This window comes from Martes martes (assembly GCF_963455335.1).
Source record: "Martes martes genome assembly, chromosome: 18".
NCBI lineage: Eukaryota > Metazoa > Chordata > Mammalia > Carnivora > Mustelidae > Martes > Martes martes.
Window position 1 is genome coordinate 22,925,835 of NC_137906.1, and position 17,178 is coordinate 22,943,012.

Below are 17,178 nucleotides of genomic sequence, written 5' to 3' on the forward strand. Positions count from 1 at the left end.
AGGGCTCCTTGAAGAAGCGGCTGACCCCAGGAGCAGGGAAAGTGCACGATAAGCCTGGAATCCTTGCCTCATAAAGTAAGGACGCACCCCAAGAACGGTGGGGATTCGTCAAAAAAGACACAGGACTCAGCTAACAGTATTCGGGGCTCAAACAGGCACAACTGAAGCATTGCAATAAACATATAGTAATCGATTTTAACTCTTGGAGTCAAACAGGGCACAAGAGTCTGTTCTGTTTTAGATCAACATGTGGGGGGAAGGGGGCAGATCTATGTCTCTGTGGCAAACTTTAAGTATCTCCCCACAAAATCTGTATGACTTATTAATTAATGAGTTAAAATACTAACTTTCCAACGTTCCCTATATTATACACAATACTTCATATAGAGATACAGTTGTATCTAACTTTAGGTTAGATGGCAGGCACCACCTTCACCAATCGCCAGGAATGGGAACAAATCAAGGTCGGGAGCTTTCTGAAACTAACCCTCCCGAGAACACAGCCTTGCTTCTCGGCTGTTCCTGCCCCAAGTGCACAAATTGCAAGGAAGCGTCAAACTTAACCGAGAACTGAAAAGAACGGAGTGTAGAAAGAACTGGCATATGCTCTTCGAAACATGCCTTGGGCGGGGGGCGTGGAGGCAAAAGGCGAGGACAGTGTGGGAGGGCTGCTCCTTTTCAACTGTCTGTCATCCCGAGAGCCAGACTCTGTCTGGTTCGCCGTTGGGTTCCTAGTGTCTGGCGCATAGCACTTGCTCAGTTAAATGCTTGTGGAATAACGCCATCTTGGATGCGATGTGGGGTCTCTAAGGGGCTCAGCATGGGACTGGAAACTCTTCCCAGGGCGAACCTGGAATCTGCTCAAAGCCCCGACTCGCTTCCCTTGAAGAGTCACAGGGAAGAGCAAGGAAGGAGGGGTGGGAATGTGGCGGTGGACCCATGACACTGGTGTCCTCTACAAGGTTCCAGGAACTTTTCCTCTGACGGGTTCACACATGCCCACAGCATCCTGTGGCAGAAAAGGCGAAATACAAAGTCCAGGTAACTTCCTCTGACAAGTTCACACATGCCCACAGCATCCTTCGGCAGAAATGGCAAAGGTGTCACTTGAGCTCTGATTTTGAATAAAGAGAAACAGAGAGCGCAAGAAAACATGGACAAAGTCACACAGCAGAAGAGCTACTATGATAAAGTCTCTACTATGATAAAGAGCTACTATGATAAAGTCAAGCCACCCTGGCAGGGGAGACTAAAACATGACATCGGTAGCAGTCAGGGTGGCTATCTTTGATCTGTTTCAGAGGGCACATCCAAATACAGGCATGTGTATACCCATAACCGCGTGCGTGCGCACATCCTCACGTGCGCGCACACACACATGCACATGCCAGCTGGCTTCACGGATAAGCAGGGGCTGCATTCAGGGGAAATCACAGCCTGCGACAAGCAGTAACAGAAGAGCCTCCCTGAATATCACAGGGATGGAGGACAGAGATGTGATAAATAAGAGATGTAAAAAGAGTAATTACCAAGTGCGTGGGTCAAGCATACGGCAGGAGAAAATAATTTCAAGTTTACACTCTCAATCATGGGATTCCTGACCCACTGGAGTTGGCAGGCAACTCCAGGCTTCACTGCCAACCCAAACAGTGATGCCCTGCACATATTCTCTCTCTGACAGGCTGCAGTTCCCTCTCCTCCACAGACGCTCATCTCCAGGTCACGGCTGAGCAGAACTGATGAGTGGAAACCGTTTCCTTAGGTCCAGCCAAAGGTTCATGTAAACAAAATCCTGCCTGTCAAGTACTTACATTGTGCTTGGCACTTAGCTAAGTGCATTAGGAGCATTACCTTATTGAATCTGCCCAAGAACCCTGCAAGATGGCCTGTTAACCCCACTTTCCATCTGGGAGAACTGAGGCCAGAGAGGTCAAGTAACTTGCCCAACAGGGCCCACAGCTGGCAAAAGGGGAGAGCTAGTGTCAGAACCCAGGTCTGTTGGCTTCTGAGCCCAAAGTGCATTCCAGTACATCAGTGTCTTCACCTTCTTCTGGAACTATGGAATGAACCCAACTAGATGAATGAAACAAGCCAGGAAGAGCTGGCCCTCCCGCTTGTCAGTTTCAAACATCAGCAGCCCCAGCACAGGACCAGGAACAGCAGGACAGACCTAGGGCTTTTTAAATCTACAAACTCCCCGCAAGCAGCTTAAAAAAAACCAAACAGACATCAAAGCTAGTGGCAGTCATATTAACAGAGATAGGAGCACCAGGACAAGGGAGGTGACTGCCCAATCACACCTGTGCATCCCTTTGGAAGAAACACTGCTGACCTGAATGAAACTTGGCTGGAGAATGGTAACTGACACACAGGGCCGGAAAATCCCAGAGGGCCTAGAAAGGCTTAGCCTAAAGGCTCTGCCCCTCTACATCCTAGGTGCTCATCATTCCCTCAACAAACATGATATTTACAGCATGCCAAGTTTCACCCATTAAATTTTGCATTTCATTTTAGTTCATAGATCTCCCCACAGCCGAAGTAAGGACTCCAGGTCAAAGACCCCTCTTCTAGGCAATGAGAAGTTAAGGGTTTGAACAGTGACAAGATTTTCCAAAAACCCAGTCTGGGGCTGCGAGAAGGATTGGGTGGGGCAGGGGGGTAAGCTAGGAGTTACTGCAGACGTGACTCACTCCGTTTTCTTCCCCTGGGAGGGGGGGCGCAGAGTCATTTTAAAATCAGGCCATGAGGGGCGCCTAGGTGGCTAAGTGGGTTGGGGCCTCTGCTCTCCGCTTGGGTCATGATCCCAGGGTCCTAGGATCGAGCCCCACATCGGGCTCTCGCTTAGCGGGGAGCCTGCTTCCTCCTCTCTCTCTGCCTACTTGTGGTCTCTGTCAAATAAATAAATAAAATCTTAAAAAAATAAAATAAAATAAAATCAGGCCATGAACTCCCTGCTCGTGCCCTTCACTGACCTCTGGGTCCTGAAGGGTGTCTTCACCCAGTGGCCCACGGAGAGATGCCTACAGTTCACGGCCCCGCCAAGAGGAGCATCTCCGACTCGGAATAAAACCCAAGCCCCAGAGCGCAAACGGCCAATCCAAAGGGCGCACCCTGTGTGATTCCATTTATGTTAACATTCTTGAAATAACAAAATTATAGAAATGGAGAACAGATTCACGGTTGGCGGGTAGGAAGGAAGGTCCGTGTGGCTATAAAAGGCAACACAAGGGATCCCGGTATCGCTCCGGCTGGGCTGGAGACACAGACCTCAGCACGTGACAAAACTGCCCGGAACTAACTACGCACATGCGCACAAACATGCACATGCGCAGATGCGTCCGAGTAAACAGGTGCCTCCTGAGTGAGCTCAGGGGATGTCAATATCCTGGTCGTGGTGCTGTACTACCGTTTCCTAAGTCGGTACTCTCGGGGGAGCCTGACTCTGCTTTCTTACGACTGCAGGTGAGTCACAAATATCTTAAAAAGTGTAAGAAAATGCAAAACCCAAACCAAGCAAAACCACCAAAAACCCTTGAGCCCCGTGATCATCTGGCCCCTGCTACACGTTCCACCATTTCCCCTGTACCGCATCCCGGACCCCCACGAGTCTTCCGTCCCGCTGGCTTCTGAGCACCTGGACATGCTTCGAGCCTTTACACCCAGAAACCCCACCTAATGAGAGTTCCCCCGTTACCTCTTATCACAGCACCCTGTTTATTCCTGTCATATACTTATCACCATCTCTAATCGTATCGCGGAGGTTACACGTGTGAATGTTTGTTTTATTTCAGGATGTAGATGGCAAAGATTGAAAGATCCTACTGTAAAAATGTTTTCAACTTCCCCAGGTCAAAATACACCATTAAAAAAAAAACAAAACAAAACAAGCAAAGACCAGGAAAAGATAGCAATCTACACTGCAGAAGGTTAAGGGCCTTCATATATAAAGAAGTTTAGAAATCAATAACACAAAGGTCCCTTTACGAAAAAGAGGTAAAGGGGGCGCCTGGGTGTCTCAGTGGGTTAAGCCTCTGTCTTCGGCCCAGGTCATGATCTCATGATGTGGAGCCCCACATCAGGTTCTCTGCTCGGGGTGGGGAGGGGGGGAGCTTGCTTCCCCCTCTCTCTCTTCCTGCCTCTCTGCCTACTTGTGATCTCTCTCTCTCTCTGCCAAATAAATAAATAAAATATTTTGAAAAAGAAAATAGAAAAAGAGGTAAAGGACCTAAGCAATTCACTCAAAATATATTTCATCTCAGCAAAATAGGAAACCCTCTCATTCTGCTTATTAGCTCATGACGTTGGGAGTGTCAAAGATCACCTGTAAGCATTTAAATTTCTCTATATACATACTGTTTGTCTGCCCACCATGAGAACACAAGCCCCAAGCCCCAAGAGGGCAGAGCTTTATGGCCGTTGTTTTATCCCCAGGACCTGAATAGTGCCTGACACATATGTAGTGTTGTGCTCAGTAAACATCTATTAAATGTTATTGCTTGAAAGTCAAGAGTAACAAATTCTAGAATCTATTTTTAAACACTAAGTACCAGGCTTTGCTTATGGTAATGGCTATGCACACAGCTCTATGAGGTGGGGCCGTTAAACCTCCCCCCTCTTTTACAGATGAAGAGACTGAGGCACAGAGAAGTTACAAGCTGCCTGAACCCAGGCAGCCTCACTCCAGTACCCATGTGCCTGACTGCTGATTTTGCTGCCTTTCGAAATGCAGCCCCTGCCACCCCGGGATGTGGTGCTGTTGGCCGCAATTGAGGGTCGGAGACCGCAAGTGACAAAGCCAAGGTTGGGGAGGGAGGAAGCAGCCCTTGGTGCGAATCTGAGCCTGCAACATGTGGGAAAACCTTCCTGCTGGCAGTGAGGTACTCTTAACTTACTCTTTATTTGGGAGGACGTGAGTGTCAAGTCTTGAAATGTCAGAGGCCAGCAGCAGTTGGGAAGTGACCCGGTGGCTCTTCCTGAGCCCGATGGGGTGCAGGGCCTCCTGCTCTCCACTCCTCTTCCCTCTCTTGACCGCAAACTGGCTTGAAGGAGGGCTGGATGGGCAGACAGGATGCAGCCAGTCCCATGATAAGCGCACATGAAGAGGAAGCCAGTGACAGTGGGGGCTCCGGGTGGCCTCGCTGGGGAGCCACTGACCCCTGGAGCTCCAGACTGTAGTCGGCCAGGAGCTTCCTCCGTCCTCTGGGACAGCTGGGCTGCCCTGGCAGGGGGCCAGAGACACACTCCTCCCCGGAGCAGCAGCCTTCCCAGAACTGCTGCCCGGCTGGGGTTCCCAGAACCGGCAGCTGCGTCAGTGGCCCCACCCAGCTGGTGATGCAGGCCCGGCCAGGGTCCCAAAATGGCCTGGCCTCTGCCTCCTGGGCTCGCAGCCCAGCGGGTGGACGGGACAGGTGGCGGTAGGCCGGTCCTACTCCCACTGCGGGCAAGAACCCAACAGGGTCCAGCAGGCTCCCTGTGGACCTACTGTGCGCTACAGCTCCTCACCCACTCGCCCACACCCACGGGTGTTCCTGCTGTATTTTCTGAGTGCCTTCTATGTGCCAGCAACCACCGAAGCGGAAAGCCATTCATTCATTCACTCATTCACCCATTCGTTTCTTCCTTCTTCCCTTTGACAAATACTTGGAAAGAGAGGTTACTGGAGGTTTCTGAGCAGAGATATGACCCTATGAGACTTTTCAACCCATCCCTCTGGTTGTGTGTCTGAAAGGCCTATGGGGTCAAGGGCAGAAGCAAGCACTGGTGAGGAGCCTACTGCACTGGTCCAGGCAGCAGGTGCCGGGAAGGATTAGCAGGAACGGGCCGACTTCTAGATCGGCTGAAGGCAGAGCCAACAGGATTCGCCAACAGAATGGACTTTGGGAAGAGAATGGATCGGGGTTGAGCATGACCGTCATTTGCTCCTGAGCCACCAGAAGGCTGGGGCTGCCCTGGATCAGGGTGCCGTGGAGTGGAGCGGGGGGCATGTGAGAAAGAGGCCTGCTTGGGGGCAGCAGAGCGGGGGGTGTGGGAAGCAGCATCAGGAAAGGTAAGGGCTGTTGGGGGAAGATCCACACGGGTCCTCGAGGGTCAGGTGTCCCTAGAGGGATGAATGAGAACCCCCCAGGGAGGGCAGGGTGGGTGCTTGGAGAGGGAAGAGAATAGCCCGCTGTGGGCTCATGAGGACAGGCAACATCTCATCCAGAGCTCCCCACCCCCCATCAATAAACGACCGTGCGGTCTTCTATTCTATTTTTATTTCTACACTTACATAGTGCCCTCTTAGTGCCAGGCACTGTTCTAGATGCTTTAAGTCCTTCCTGTGAGGAGGGGACTACAATATTTGATCCTGATGAGTCTTAGGAGAGGGAAAGAGCAGGGGAAGGGATGCATGAGGAATGAGGGCATAGCCAGGGAGGAGGGAGAGCACAGTTCAGCTCCCTCCCCACAAGACAGGCCCTTGACTACAGCGACAAAGGGAAAGGAGAGGTCACAGGGCCAGCGGACAATACTGTCAAGGAGGCATAGCATGTGATTCAGACTCCGTCCATCCCCAGGGCAGTGGGGAGCCACTGAAGGCGGTTAAGCAGGAGAGGAGCTGTGCATCTGCCGCAAAGTCCACTCCAGCTTGTGTGTGGAGAAGGGCTGGGGGTTCAAGCCCCATGTGGCTGGGTTAGGGGGGCAGGGGCTGCTGGAGGAGAGGGGCAGACTCAGCCCTGCGTGGGAGGTAGAGGTTAACTTGCTCATGGGTGGTGGTGATGGGGGGAGGGGACTGGGAGGCGGAAGTGGCCTGAGGCTGGGCAGTAGGTGGCAATGGGTGGTGGCAGGAAGATCACATGCCCAGCCACACTGTGGACGTGGCAAGTCCAAGCGGGTGGAGGGCCCCTGGAGGGCATCCAGGAGGCAGTATGTTCTACTGGCCTGCAGCTCAGAAGGAAGGCTCAGGCTGGAGATAGGCCTGAGAGTCATCAGCTGTATCTGAAGCCCAGGGGGTTGTGCAGAGAGAGACAGAGCCTTGTCTGAGAAGGCCAGGAGCGGGCTGGAGACCATGGGACATGGCTGGAGGGGTCACTGTCTTGGGGACACTCAGGTTGGCTATAGCTACATTGAGTCCAAGCTGCCAATGGGAAGCCTGCAGAGGTGGGGAGGCCCCACGGAGAAGCCTGGAAGCCATGCACATCCTCAGAACGTCCCCAGAGGCCCCAAGGAGGAGGCAGAGCCCGAGGGACCTTCGAATCCAGACACGCAGTCTGGAGTAGCAGCTGGCCGCCCCCTCATCACTTGCAAGCCCATTTCTCTGCTCAGCACTCAGTCCTCGTGGCCTACCACATACACATACCACATACCACATACACATGTACATGTCCTGTACATGTCCAAAGCGCCCCCCCCACCCGGGACGCCAGTGCCCACAAAGCCGGAGGCTGTGTCCACCCTGTTCGTTGCTGGGGCCCTAGAACCTAGGACATGCTCAGCACACCTGGCGGCGGGGAGTGGGGGGGCAAGGGTGTTTGCTGAATGCAGCCGTCCCTGATGAAGACGCGGACACAGACCCCCAAGCTGGAATTATCCATTATCCACCTCTCATAGCCATATAAACACTGACCAATTCTGGCTCAGAATCTCCTTAGATTCCTTTATGCAGGCCGTGAACTTGGCCACTGGGGAAACTGACCTCAGAGAGCTGGTAATTGGGGCATTACCATGATTATGGCCCCGGCCCCAGGACACTGATTAGATTTTGGCTGTCTTAGTGACAGCCATGGCTCCCAGCGGGCCTGCCTCCTGAGGTCTGTTGAAGGCACCATGAACGCCCCTGCGTGTCCCCAGTTTCTGCACCCATTAGAGACCATACCCTGGGCCCTTCCGCCTGTGACTTCCACCCCCACCTCCCAGAATGCCCGGCCTTAGTCTCGGTCACACCAGACTCTGCTCTGCACTTGAACTTCACCGACTGGCTTAACCCTGACATCAACCCAAAGACTATGGCAGGTGCAGTATTATCCCCACCGCAGACGCAGGAAACATTTGGGCTAGAAGTGGCTTCTGGCCCTGTTTGCCCAGCCCTCACCCCTGAACTTGTCTCAACGACGACCAGGACTTTGTCCCCTGGGCCAACCCAGAGCTGCGCCAATCAGGTCCACACAGGGAAGAGCTCTCTGTTCACTTTCTGTCTGCAGAAGGGCACTGCGGGGAAGGAGTCTCTCCCAGAGCTCTTCCTATATTATTCCTGGCATAGTCAGGGACACATGGACGTGTGGAGACACTCAGGCAGGGACCCCAGTGCCTTGGAGACACAGAAGCCTAACTCTGGGCCTGAGTGGCCAGGCCTTGCCCTGACTGTCTGACAGGCAAGCTGGGGTTCCTCTCAGGGCCTCTATCTCCTCATCTATGAAGTGAGGGCAGAACCACTTGCCTCGCCGTGCTGCAAGGAGACGAGGAGACCAGGGCGGAAGAGGCCCTGCGACAGTGGAGCAGGGAACAAAAGCTCATCTCCAAGCACCACATAAAGGCTCTGAGACCCTGAGTCCCCGACAGTGGCCACGTCAGGTCTCACGGGGGCATATGGAAGAGGAAGCTGGGCGCCAAAGGGCACATCGACTCCATTGACAAGAAGTTCCAAAGGAGACAAACTGATCTTGGGGTCACAAGTCAGGAACTGTCCCTGGTTTGGGGGGGCAGGAGGGAAGCCTCTGGGGGGCTGGCCAAGCTCTGTTTCTAGGCGGCGTTCTGCACACTTTTGCACACCGAGGGAAAAGGCACAAAGCTGTGCACCCGTCTGCACAGAGGGAGGAAAAGGGAAAAAGGAGAGAGGCCATGCCCTCTGGGCTCAGGGCGGCCAGCCCCCCACCGCCCCCCGACCCAGCAGTCCTCTCCAGACAGCACTTCCAGCCCACCTCGGTCTTTCCTGGGGCCACCGACTCTCCACTCACCTGCCTCTGCTCTCGCGGCTCACAGCCATCCCCCCACCCAGAGTCGACCCAAGGATCTAAGGGAGCTCATGTCCGACACATGACGGACAGGCCCATATGACATGACACATGACAGCGCGGTGGGCCCAGGGCCAGTCCTGAAGGGCAACTGTCACTCCAACTCAGCTGCTTTCTGTCACCTCCGTGAAGGCCTGGGCCTAGGTCTCTTGACATTTCAAAAAGCAGCTTGAAATCCAGATTTCCGTGCCCCTTTTCCTAATTTTTTTAAGATCTGGAAAGCAGTTCCAGTTTCAAAGCCCACACCACAGACCTGTAGTCCCTTTGGCTTCCAACCACCAGCTGACGTCCCCCAAGGTCGGGGGCGAGGGTGTCCCAGGATGCCGTCACCAAGACGCACAAGCAGCCACAGTTGGAAGACCCCACAGCTTGCCTGGGCACCGGCACCCCCAAAGGCAAAGGGCTGCCTTTTCAAAGGTCCCCTGCCCTCTGTCCCTGTTAGCTCTTGTTCATTGCGGGATGTGGTTGTCAGGGTGATGAGAACGGACTGAAGAACCCCACACTCTCCCCAAATCGCCTGTTCTTTGTGGCCGAGCAGCATCACGGGGGCAAGGGAGGAGAGTCAAAGTTCTGCAAGCCCCACGCCTTCCTCCTTCATAGGGGAGGAGGCCCGCCTGCCAACGCTGCGCTCTCCCAGCCCGGCTCCACCGGTCCCCAAATGTGCCACAGACTCCCCCCTCGATGCCCACCTCCTGTGCCACCCCCACGGACCCGACTGCTCAAACCCTGCTCTTCCCTCAGCCCTTCCCCTGGCTGTCCCTCTGTCCCAGCATCCCTGCCAGTCTCAGCAGTACTGAGCTGTGCCTTCTTTCCTCTCCTTTTCCGGACTGGAAGCTCCTCCAGGCCAGAGACCGTGTCTTACTCATCGTCTGTGGGAACAGAGGAGGCAGCCAGCCAGGGGCAGCCGCCGTGAAATTGATCTTCGCCCTCTGGGAGTGGTCCCTGCCCTCCAGGTCCTCCTCCATCCTCACTGCCTGGAACGTCAGCCCAAGTTCACACCCAGTGACTAACCCACGCACAGGGATGTTGGCAGCACTTTTCATATCCATGACTGTCGCTATTTTCACAGGAACTGGAGAGAGGGGCAGAGTGAGTCATAGCCCCATTTTATGGATGAGGAAAGTAAGACCCAAACAGGCCAAAGGACTTGCCGCAGATTACAGAGCAAGTGGGTTGCCAAGCCGAGACTGAGATGTACGTTGTTTTTTGTTTTTTGTTTGTTTTTAATTTATGTGGCTCCAAGACTAAGGTCAAAGAAAAGTCACAAAAATGCATATAAAGAGAACAGGTATAGGAATATTAATACCGAATAAAGTGGAATTCAAGGCAACAAAGTATAAAAGAGAGAAAGGTGGGCGTTTTATGATAAGAGCAACAATTCACCAAGAAAGTATAAAAATCATGAACCCTCCTTCTACTCATATATTCTATTTCCATGCACCAAACAATATGGGTTAGAAAATAAAGAAAAAAACAAAAACAGACACAAAAACAGAAAATATGAATGATGTAATGATCAAGCTTGAGCTCATAGATTCCTAAAACTTTACACCCACCAGAAAATATACATCCTTTCAAATACATGAAGAACATACAGAAAAACTGACCAGAGGAATCTTACAAGGACCTCAACAAATTCTCCATCACTGATCTCACACAAGTCATAAATACTGACCACTATGCAATAAACTTAGACTCCAACAATACAAAGATAACTTTAAAAAAAGCCATGCGCCTTCAAAAAAAAAAGTTTGCAATCAAAAGGGAAATTGTAAATTATTTTAGCAATGAACGACATTGTGTAAGAAAGACCTGTGGAATGAAGCCAAAGGAGTACTCGGAGGAAAAAACATAGCCACTTAGCCTGAAGCAGATTTACTAGAAAACAAGAAAGCCTGAAAACAAGTGTTAGCCTCAGATAAGGAGTTTCAGAATGGAAGAAATTTTGATGGGCAGCAATGTAGAAGAGGAGGTTTTGGCTGGAAAGTCCAATGTGAACTCCAAGGGGGATGTAACCACTCAGAAGTATGATTTCAGATTATATCAACAGAGGTAGGGGCTCCAAATCCAAGGAGGTGATAGTCTCCCTCCCCCTGTGACTGGGCAGGCTTTGGTGGGAGGCAATGGGTTTGACTTTGAGCAACTGGATCATGTCTGAAGCCAGACCGAATTCTTTATAATTCCCTGAGTCAGGAAGAATGACTGAAAGAACCAATACTCTGAATTTCGAGTAAGAGAAAAACTGGGCTCAGGTTGGAGGGAGCTGGTTACTACTTCCAAAGGGGAGAACCAGAGCCAGAACGTGAACACTACTGGAAAGTTAATTTGGCTAAATCTCAGGAAAGATTTTTCTCCCAGTTAGAGCTGTCCAGCTGTGAAAATGTGGCTTCTGGAAGGCCTACACTCCATCTCCAGATGCAAGATTGTTAAGAGGCTGCGGCTCCACGGGCTTGGAGGGCTACCTGTCCACAGATCTGGTGTCTCTCCTCTCCACAGAAGCTCTGTTTCCTCTTTTGAAAAGGCAGAACAGTCTCCTGGCATAGGAAAACCTCGGGGCCATCCCAGTTCTCCAAAATGGCTGCTGGTGACTCTGCTCCCTCACTTCTGACCAAGAAAGGTAGTTTCTTTTAGATGCTACTCCTTGGGCTGGATGGCTCAGAACAGCAGTTAAATGCACAGGCTCCTGGGTCAGCAGCCTCAGGGTTGAACCCAGACTCTGTCCCTTTGGCGTTGTGTCACCCAGATCAGCCCCCACCCTGAGCCTCAGTTTCCTCCTCGGGGAAATGGGGAGGCACCTGCTCGCCTACCCACCTTTACCCAGGTCAGTGCCTGATGTGGAGAGGGGCTTCTACTCATCCTCTGCCACACACCGCCCCCCCCCCACCCCGTGCTTTGGTGTGTCCTCACTGTTTGGGGCCCGGAAGGCTCTCGTTGGTAAAATGATAAGTACAATGATTAGTTCATTGGAAACACCATCCTGATCCGGATCCGACCACATGATGTGTTGAAACACCGTGGTGAAGACTGAGGATACTGGAGCTGCTGGCTTCACAGCTGTGCTCTGCCACCTGTGTGGCCCTGGCCAAGTCACTCAACGACTCTGTGCCCGTTGCTTCATCTGTAAAGTCTGGATGAGAGCAGCTCCTACTCTGCCAGCTCCTTTCACGAGGTGAATGAGGTACCTGCAGGTGTCTGGTTTCTGTTTTACCTCCCCGACCTGTGTTCCTTCCCCTCTCTGTCTTGCTCAATTCCTTCCAACCACAGCAGTTTTCTTGGGGGTCAGACATACCAAGCTTGGTCCCACCTCGGGGCCTTTGCACCTGCTGTTCCCTCTGTAGGAATCACTCTCTTATTTCCCTGGAGGTCCACATGTTTGTTTGTTTGTTTGTTTGTTTGTTTTACCTCGGGTCTTAGCTCAAAAGTCACCTCCCTCCCTAGAATGTCAGCTCCACGAGGACTCTTGCTTCTGTGTCACTGTTGTGTCCCCTGTCCCTAACATGTTTGCTGAGGGAGTGTAAGCCTGGTGCTAACACTCAAGGCATGTGTGTACCCGTTACTTTTTGGTGTGTGCTCTGTCCCTTTATAAACCCGCTGCTCAGAAGGACAGTCCTTCCCTTTTAGGAAATGTTCCACCAAACCCAGGGGGCCAAGCTCTCTTCGCCTCACAGGGACCCACTTCCTCCCTCTCTCCCTGTGGCGGCGAGGAGGGTGGGCGGGGGTGGGGGGGGGACTCAGATGCCAGCCCAGCTGGTGATCCTCTCCAGTGAGTCGGTGCCCAGGCTTGTTTGAGCAAAAGCCGGGGATCTCTAAAGCAAACTTGAGACCCCTAGGGTGAAAATGAGTCAGTCGGAGCCAAATCTGAATTCTCAGAGGCCTGGTTACGTGTTGGGAAGGCAAAGACATGCATGTTTAGACAGATCTGTGCACCCAGAGCCAGGGACAAGCAGCAAGCCGGGAAGTGGGGTTGCTGGGGTGGACAAGACCTTTCCTGGGGTTCCCTCCACCTGGCCCGTTCTGCCCCCGGCCTCTGCCCCCGCAACTTCCTCAATGTCGCTCCTCACAGAGGCTGCCCTGGAGTCCGCACTCGCCCTGCTTTACTTTTCCTCCCAGTCCTGATGGGATAGTCCCTGTTCTCCTGTGTGAAGTCCAGGCTGACCAGGCATGTCTCAGAATTCATGGTAACTCAGATTACAGAAAGGTCACCTGGTATAAAATCCCACCTGACCTAACCACCCTGCCTCCCCACCAGGGGTCCAGCACTCCCCGGATCGCTCACATTCATTCCTCTGCAGTGAGACACACAAGCATTCATATCAGGGAAGCATAAACAAACACACTGAAGTGCCTCGTGATTAGTTCACCTCAGGTCTCGCTTCCCATGGGGTCATGGAAAAACTTTCAGTTTCCAGAGCCTGCAGACTTCAGCATTAGAAATAAGGGGCGGGGTGGGTAGAGCTGTCTATATCAGTTTGCTTGTGTTTTGCCTGTCTTATTAACTGGAACTGAAATTCCAAGACAGCAGAGACTTTGTCCACTGCTCTATCGGGAGCTCCCGGAAATATTGATAAATATTCAAAGAAATAAATGAGCAAGCTAGGGGCTGGGTATGAAGTGACTGTCCTAAGAAGAAAAGAAACAGTAATCACTGAGCCGTGGGCAAGGTGTCTATGGAAACGATCTCATGAACACCCGTCCAATACACATTTTAGTAACAGGCAAACTGAGGCTTAGAGAGGTTCAGCACCTTGCTCAAGATGCCACAGATAGGAAACAGCAAGGTCTAAATTTGAACCCAGCACCCCCACCCCCAGCCCCAGCCCGGTCTGCAAGCCTGTACTCTCCTCTCTGCCTTGGGCTCTGAGAAGCAGTGACTTCCTGGAAGTCACACATCAGGGACACAACCTGTTTGGTGCAGGACACCCTGGCTACCGCAAGACCCTTCAGTCTCCGCTGGGCTTCTGGTCCACACTCCTGCAAGGGCAAGTTCATACGACATGCAGGCAAGCCGCCAAGGGAATTCAGGTCAGAAATGACCACGGGAAATGCTCAGAAAGCTGTCCCCGGGGCTAACGTGAGCAAACTGGCACAGTGGGAAGGAACGCAGGCTGGGAAGAAAAGCAGATTCAAATCCCTCCCTGTTACTTCCAAATATACAGCCTCGGCCAAGGCCACTGCACGCATCCCTGGCAAAATGGGTAGATTAAACCCCATCCAGTGACGTTCATTTATTTACTTAACAAACACATCGTGCTCATTCTGTGCCAGGCACTGTCTGGACACTTGACCGTTATCCTTACATTTAATCATCACTACAGTAGTAAAAAGTCGTCACTATCCTTTCATAAATGGGAAGACCGAGGTCCTGAGAAATTAGTCAACTGTAAACCCAACATCTGAACCTGGGCAATCTGGCTCCAGAGCCCTGGCTCTTAACCTCCACACTGTGCTTCTTAATGGGCAAAAAGAGTCATGAACATTTGTTGTGATGTACTATGTGAGGGAAATCACGTCAAGTATCTTAAAAAACATGTCCTCAACCTTCACGAAAGTCCAACTTGAAAAATGAGAAGCACCCAGTGTGGGGGGTTTTGCCCCTGCCTCGCTCCCAGGTACCATCAAAGGCAGCTGAGGCCAGTGGGTCACTTGAACCCAAACTCTCTCCTCCATCCTGTGGGGTAGAGGGGTGGGGATTTAGGGAGGGGGGGTGTCCAGGACAGGCCCTCTCCTCCTCTGATGGTGCATTTCAGCTTCATTTCTAAATCAGAGCAGCAGGAAACTGACTGCCTCAGGGGACTACCTCCCTACCCCAGCTTGACCTTTCTGCACCCCCGGGGATCCTGCTGTAGAAGGCACATCAAGTAAGTGAGTCACTGCCCAGAATCTGGAAATCCTCAGGTCATCCCAGACCTGCTGGTAACTGGGTACGTGGTAACCAGGGTGACTGACTCACTAGCCGGCTTCCCTCCTTGCTCCTTTCCCATGGCCTCCCTTCCAGATTTGGCTCTGGAGGTCCTGGGTGGGGCCTGGAAATGTGCACTGTGGTTGTCTGGGGCTCAGGCAAAGGTGAAGTGCACCGGGCCATGCTTCTCAGCATGGCATTCAAGGCCTTCCACGATGTGGCCAGACCCACCTTCCCACCCATGTGTGGCTTCTCCCCCCTCCCCAGCACCACTGGAGCCATGCCCAGCATGAGCCCAGTAGGTGCTAATAAATGAGCGGATGGCTAGGACAGGTTGCCTCCCATGCCACACACCTCAGCATCCTCACCTGCAGCCACAGGGCAGATGAACGGCACTCAAGGGGACTCTGCAGGACCCTGAATGTCCCCTGACTGTGGGGGAGAGAGGTATACACCCTCAGTCTCCCCATAGGACTTTAGGATTTTAGTAAAGGCACTGATGTCCCAGCAAATGCCCACATTTCTAAAAGAGGCCACTCTTAGGGAGGAACCTCACAGAGGGCTGGGGGAGAACAGAGGAGAGGCTAGGCCTCCAGGAGGATCAGTGCTGGCCGGAGAGCCATCGACAAATCCAAGCAGCAGGGATGCGGAGTTTGCCTGGTCGTCAGTCTTGCCTGATCTAAGAAATCGAGATTGTGCGTGTGTGTGTGTTTTAAAATCCAGACTCCCAGGTTTACTGAATCTGAATCTCACTGAAGGCAGCCTGGGAATCTGCCTTTTAATAAAATTCCCTGGATAATTCGTTTATGGGATAGTTTGACAAGTATCACCGACAGGTGGAAGACAGCAGGCTCTGGCACCCGACCGCCGGGGGCCGAGCCCTGCTGCACACTTTGCAGTCAGGAGTCACATCGGGCAAACGATTTAAAATTCCCCGGGGGCCTCAGTGTCCTCATCTGAAAAACGGACTGATTCACACACTGTACCAACCAAAACGGTTGTTCTGCGATTTAACTCATAATATTTCCAAAGATCCAGACAGAACCTGTACAAAATTAGTCCAGTATTTGATCTCTATTATAACTGGGTCCATCCAATATTCAAATAAGGAGAGAAAGGGTCGACAGGACCCGATTTCCCCAGACGCCTCGACCTGGTCACCAAGTTCAGTTTTCGGAACTCCCCCGCCCCCACCCGATCCTCACCCACTTCCTGAGCTCGGGGTTAGGGGGTGATCTCCGCGACCAGGGGGCTGCGTGGCCCAAGTCCCGCCTGACCCCACGCCCACGACGTCCCCAAGTCCCCGAAGGGGCCGTCTCCGCTGGCGTCTCCGGGTCAGCACGAATCTGAGGGGGCGCGCCGGGGGTCCTCGGCTCCGCGCGCCCGCCGCCCGGGGGCGACCCGGGTCGATCCGGGCGCCGCTCGAGGCGCGGGGAGGGCGGGCTCCGGGAGGCCCCCCGATGCGGTCGGGGCGGCCCCGGGGGTCCCCGCCGCCCCGGGCCGCGCCGGCGGTCGCGCCCCTCCCCGGGCCGATGGCCCGCGTCCTACCTGCGCGCCCCGGGTCCATTCGCCGCGCCGGCGCCCGAGCGGGAAGTGGGGGACCCCCGGAGCGCCGGTCCTCCCAACGCCGCGCGGGGCTTTCCTGAGCACGCCAGCCCGCCCGCCCCGGTTTCCTGCGCCCCGCCTTCCTGCGCCCCGCCCCTCACCACCCCGCCCCTCACCACCCCGCCCCGCCGCAGGCCCCGCCCCGCGCCGCCCAGTGGCCCGCCCCGGCGCCCTGCTGCCCCCCGCCCCCAGCCCCGCGCCCCGCGCCCTCTGCGGCCGGCCTCGGACCTCGCAGCGGGCAGACCCGGCAGCAGGGCCCGGCCCCCCTGGGCGCACGGCCGCCCCCGCGGAGAACTCCGCGGTGCTTACCCTTGACTCGCGGACCAAAGTCCCAGCTCCTGCGGGCGGCCCCCCAGCCGCGCTTTGCGGAGGGCTGAGTGCCTCTGGGGCTGGGAGCCGGCAGGGCTGGGGTGGGGATTGGCCAGCTCTCTTCCTTTACCCATTCCTGACAGCCCGGCTTCTGGCTTCTGCGAAGTGCCCGTGGGTGTTTTTCCCTCCAGTGTTTACTGAGCGCCTCCCATATGCCAGGCGCCACAAGAATTTAGATAGCGAAGCAAGCCTTCTATCAGTAGCTAGTACAATCTGGTAAACTCTGCTCCGAGGCTCTGCACGTGGTAACTCATTCTATCCTCACGACTGCCTTATGAAGGAGCTGTATTACTATTGCTCATTTTACAGGTGGGGAAA

General features: G+C 53.6%; 1 protein-coding gene across 4 annotated transcripts in view; it reads right to left on the bottom strand.

Annotated features, from left to right (window-relative positions):
- The window catches only part of IL4R (interleukin 4 receptor), a 36,082-nt gene extending 19,175 nt beyond the window's left edge, over window positions 1-16,907 (bottom strand). For 2 of the 4 annotated variants that reach the window (XM_080830518.1, XM_080830515.1), the window contains exon 1: window positions 16,435-16,549. The gene's annotated coding sequence lies outside the window, so the exon portion shown is untranslated. Of the gene's footprint in view, window positions 1-16,434; window positions 16,550-16,800 lie in introns of those variants that run through there. The other 2 variants (XM_080830517.1, XM_080830516.1) reach the window with 2 other exon arrangements.
- Window positions 16,908-17,178: the final 271 nt, after the last annotated feature.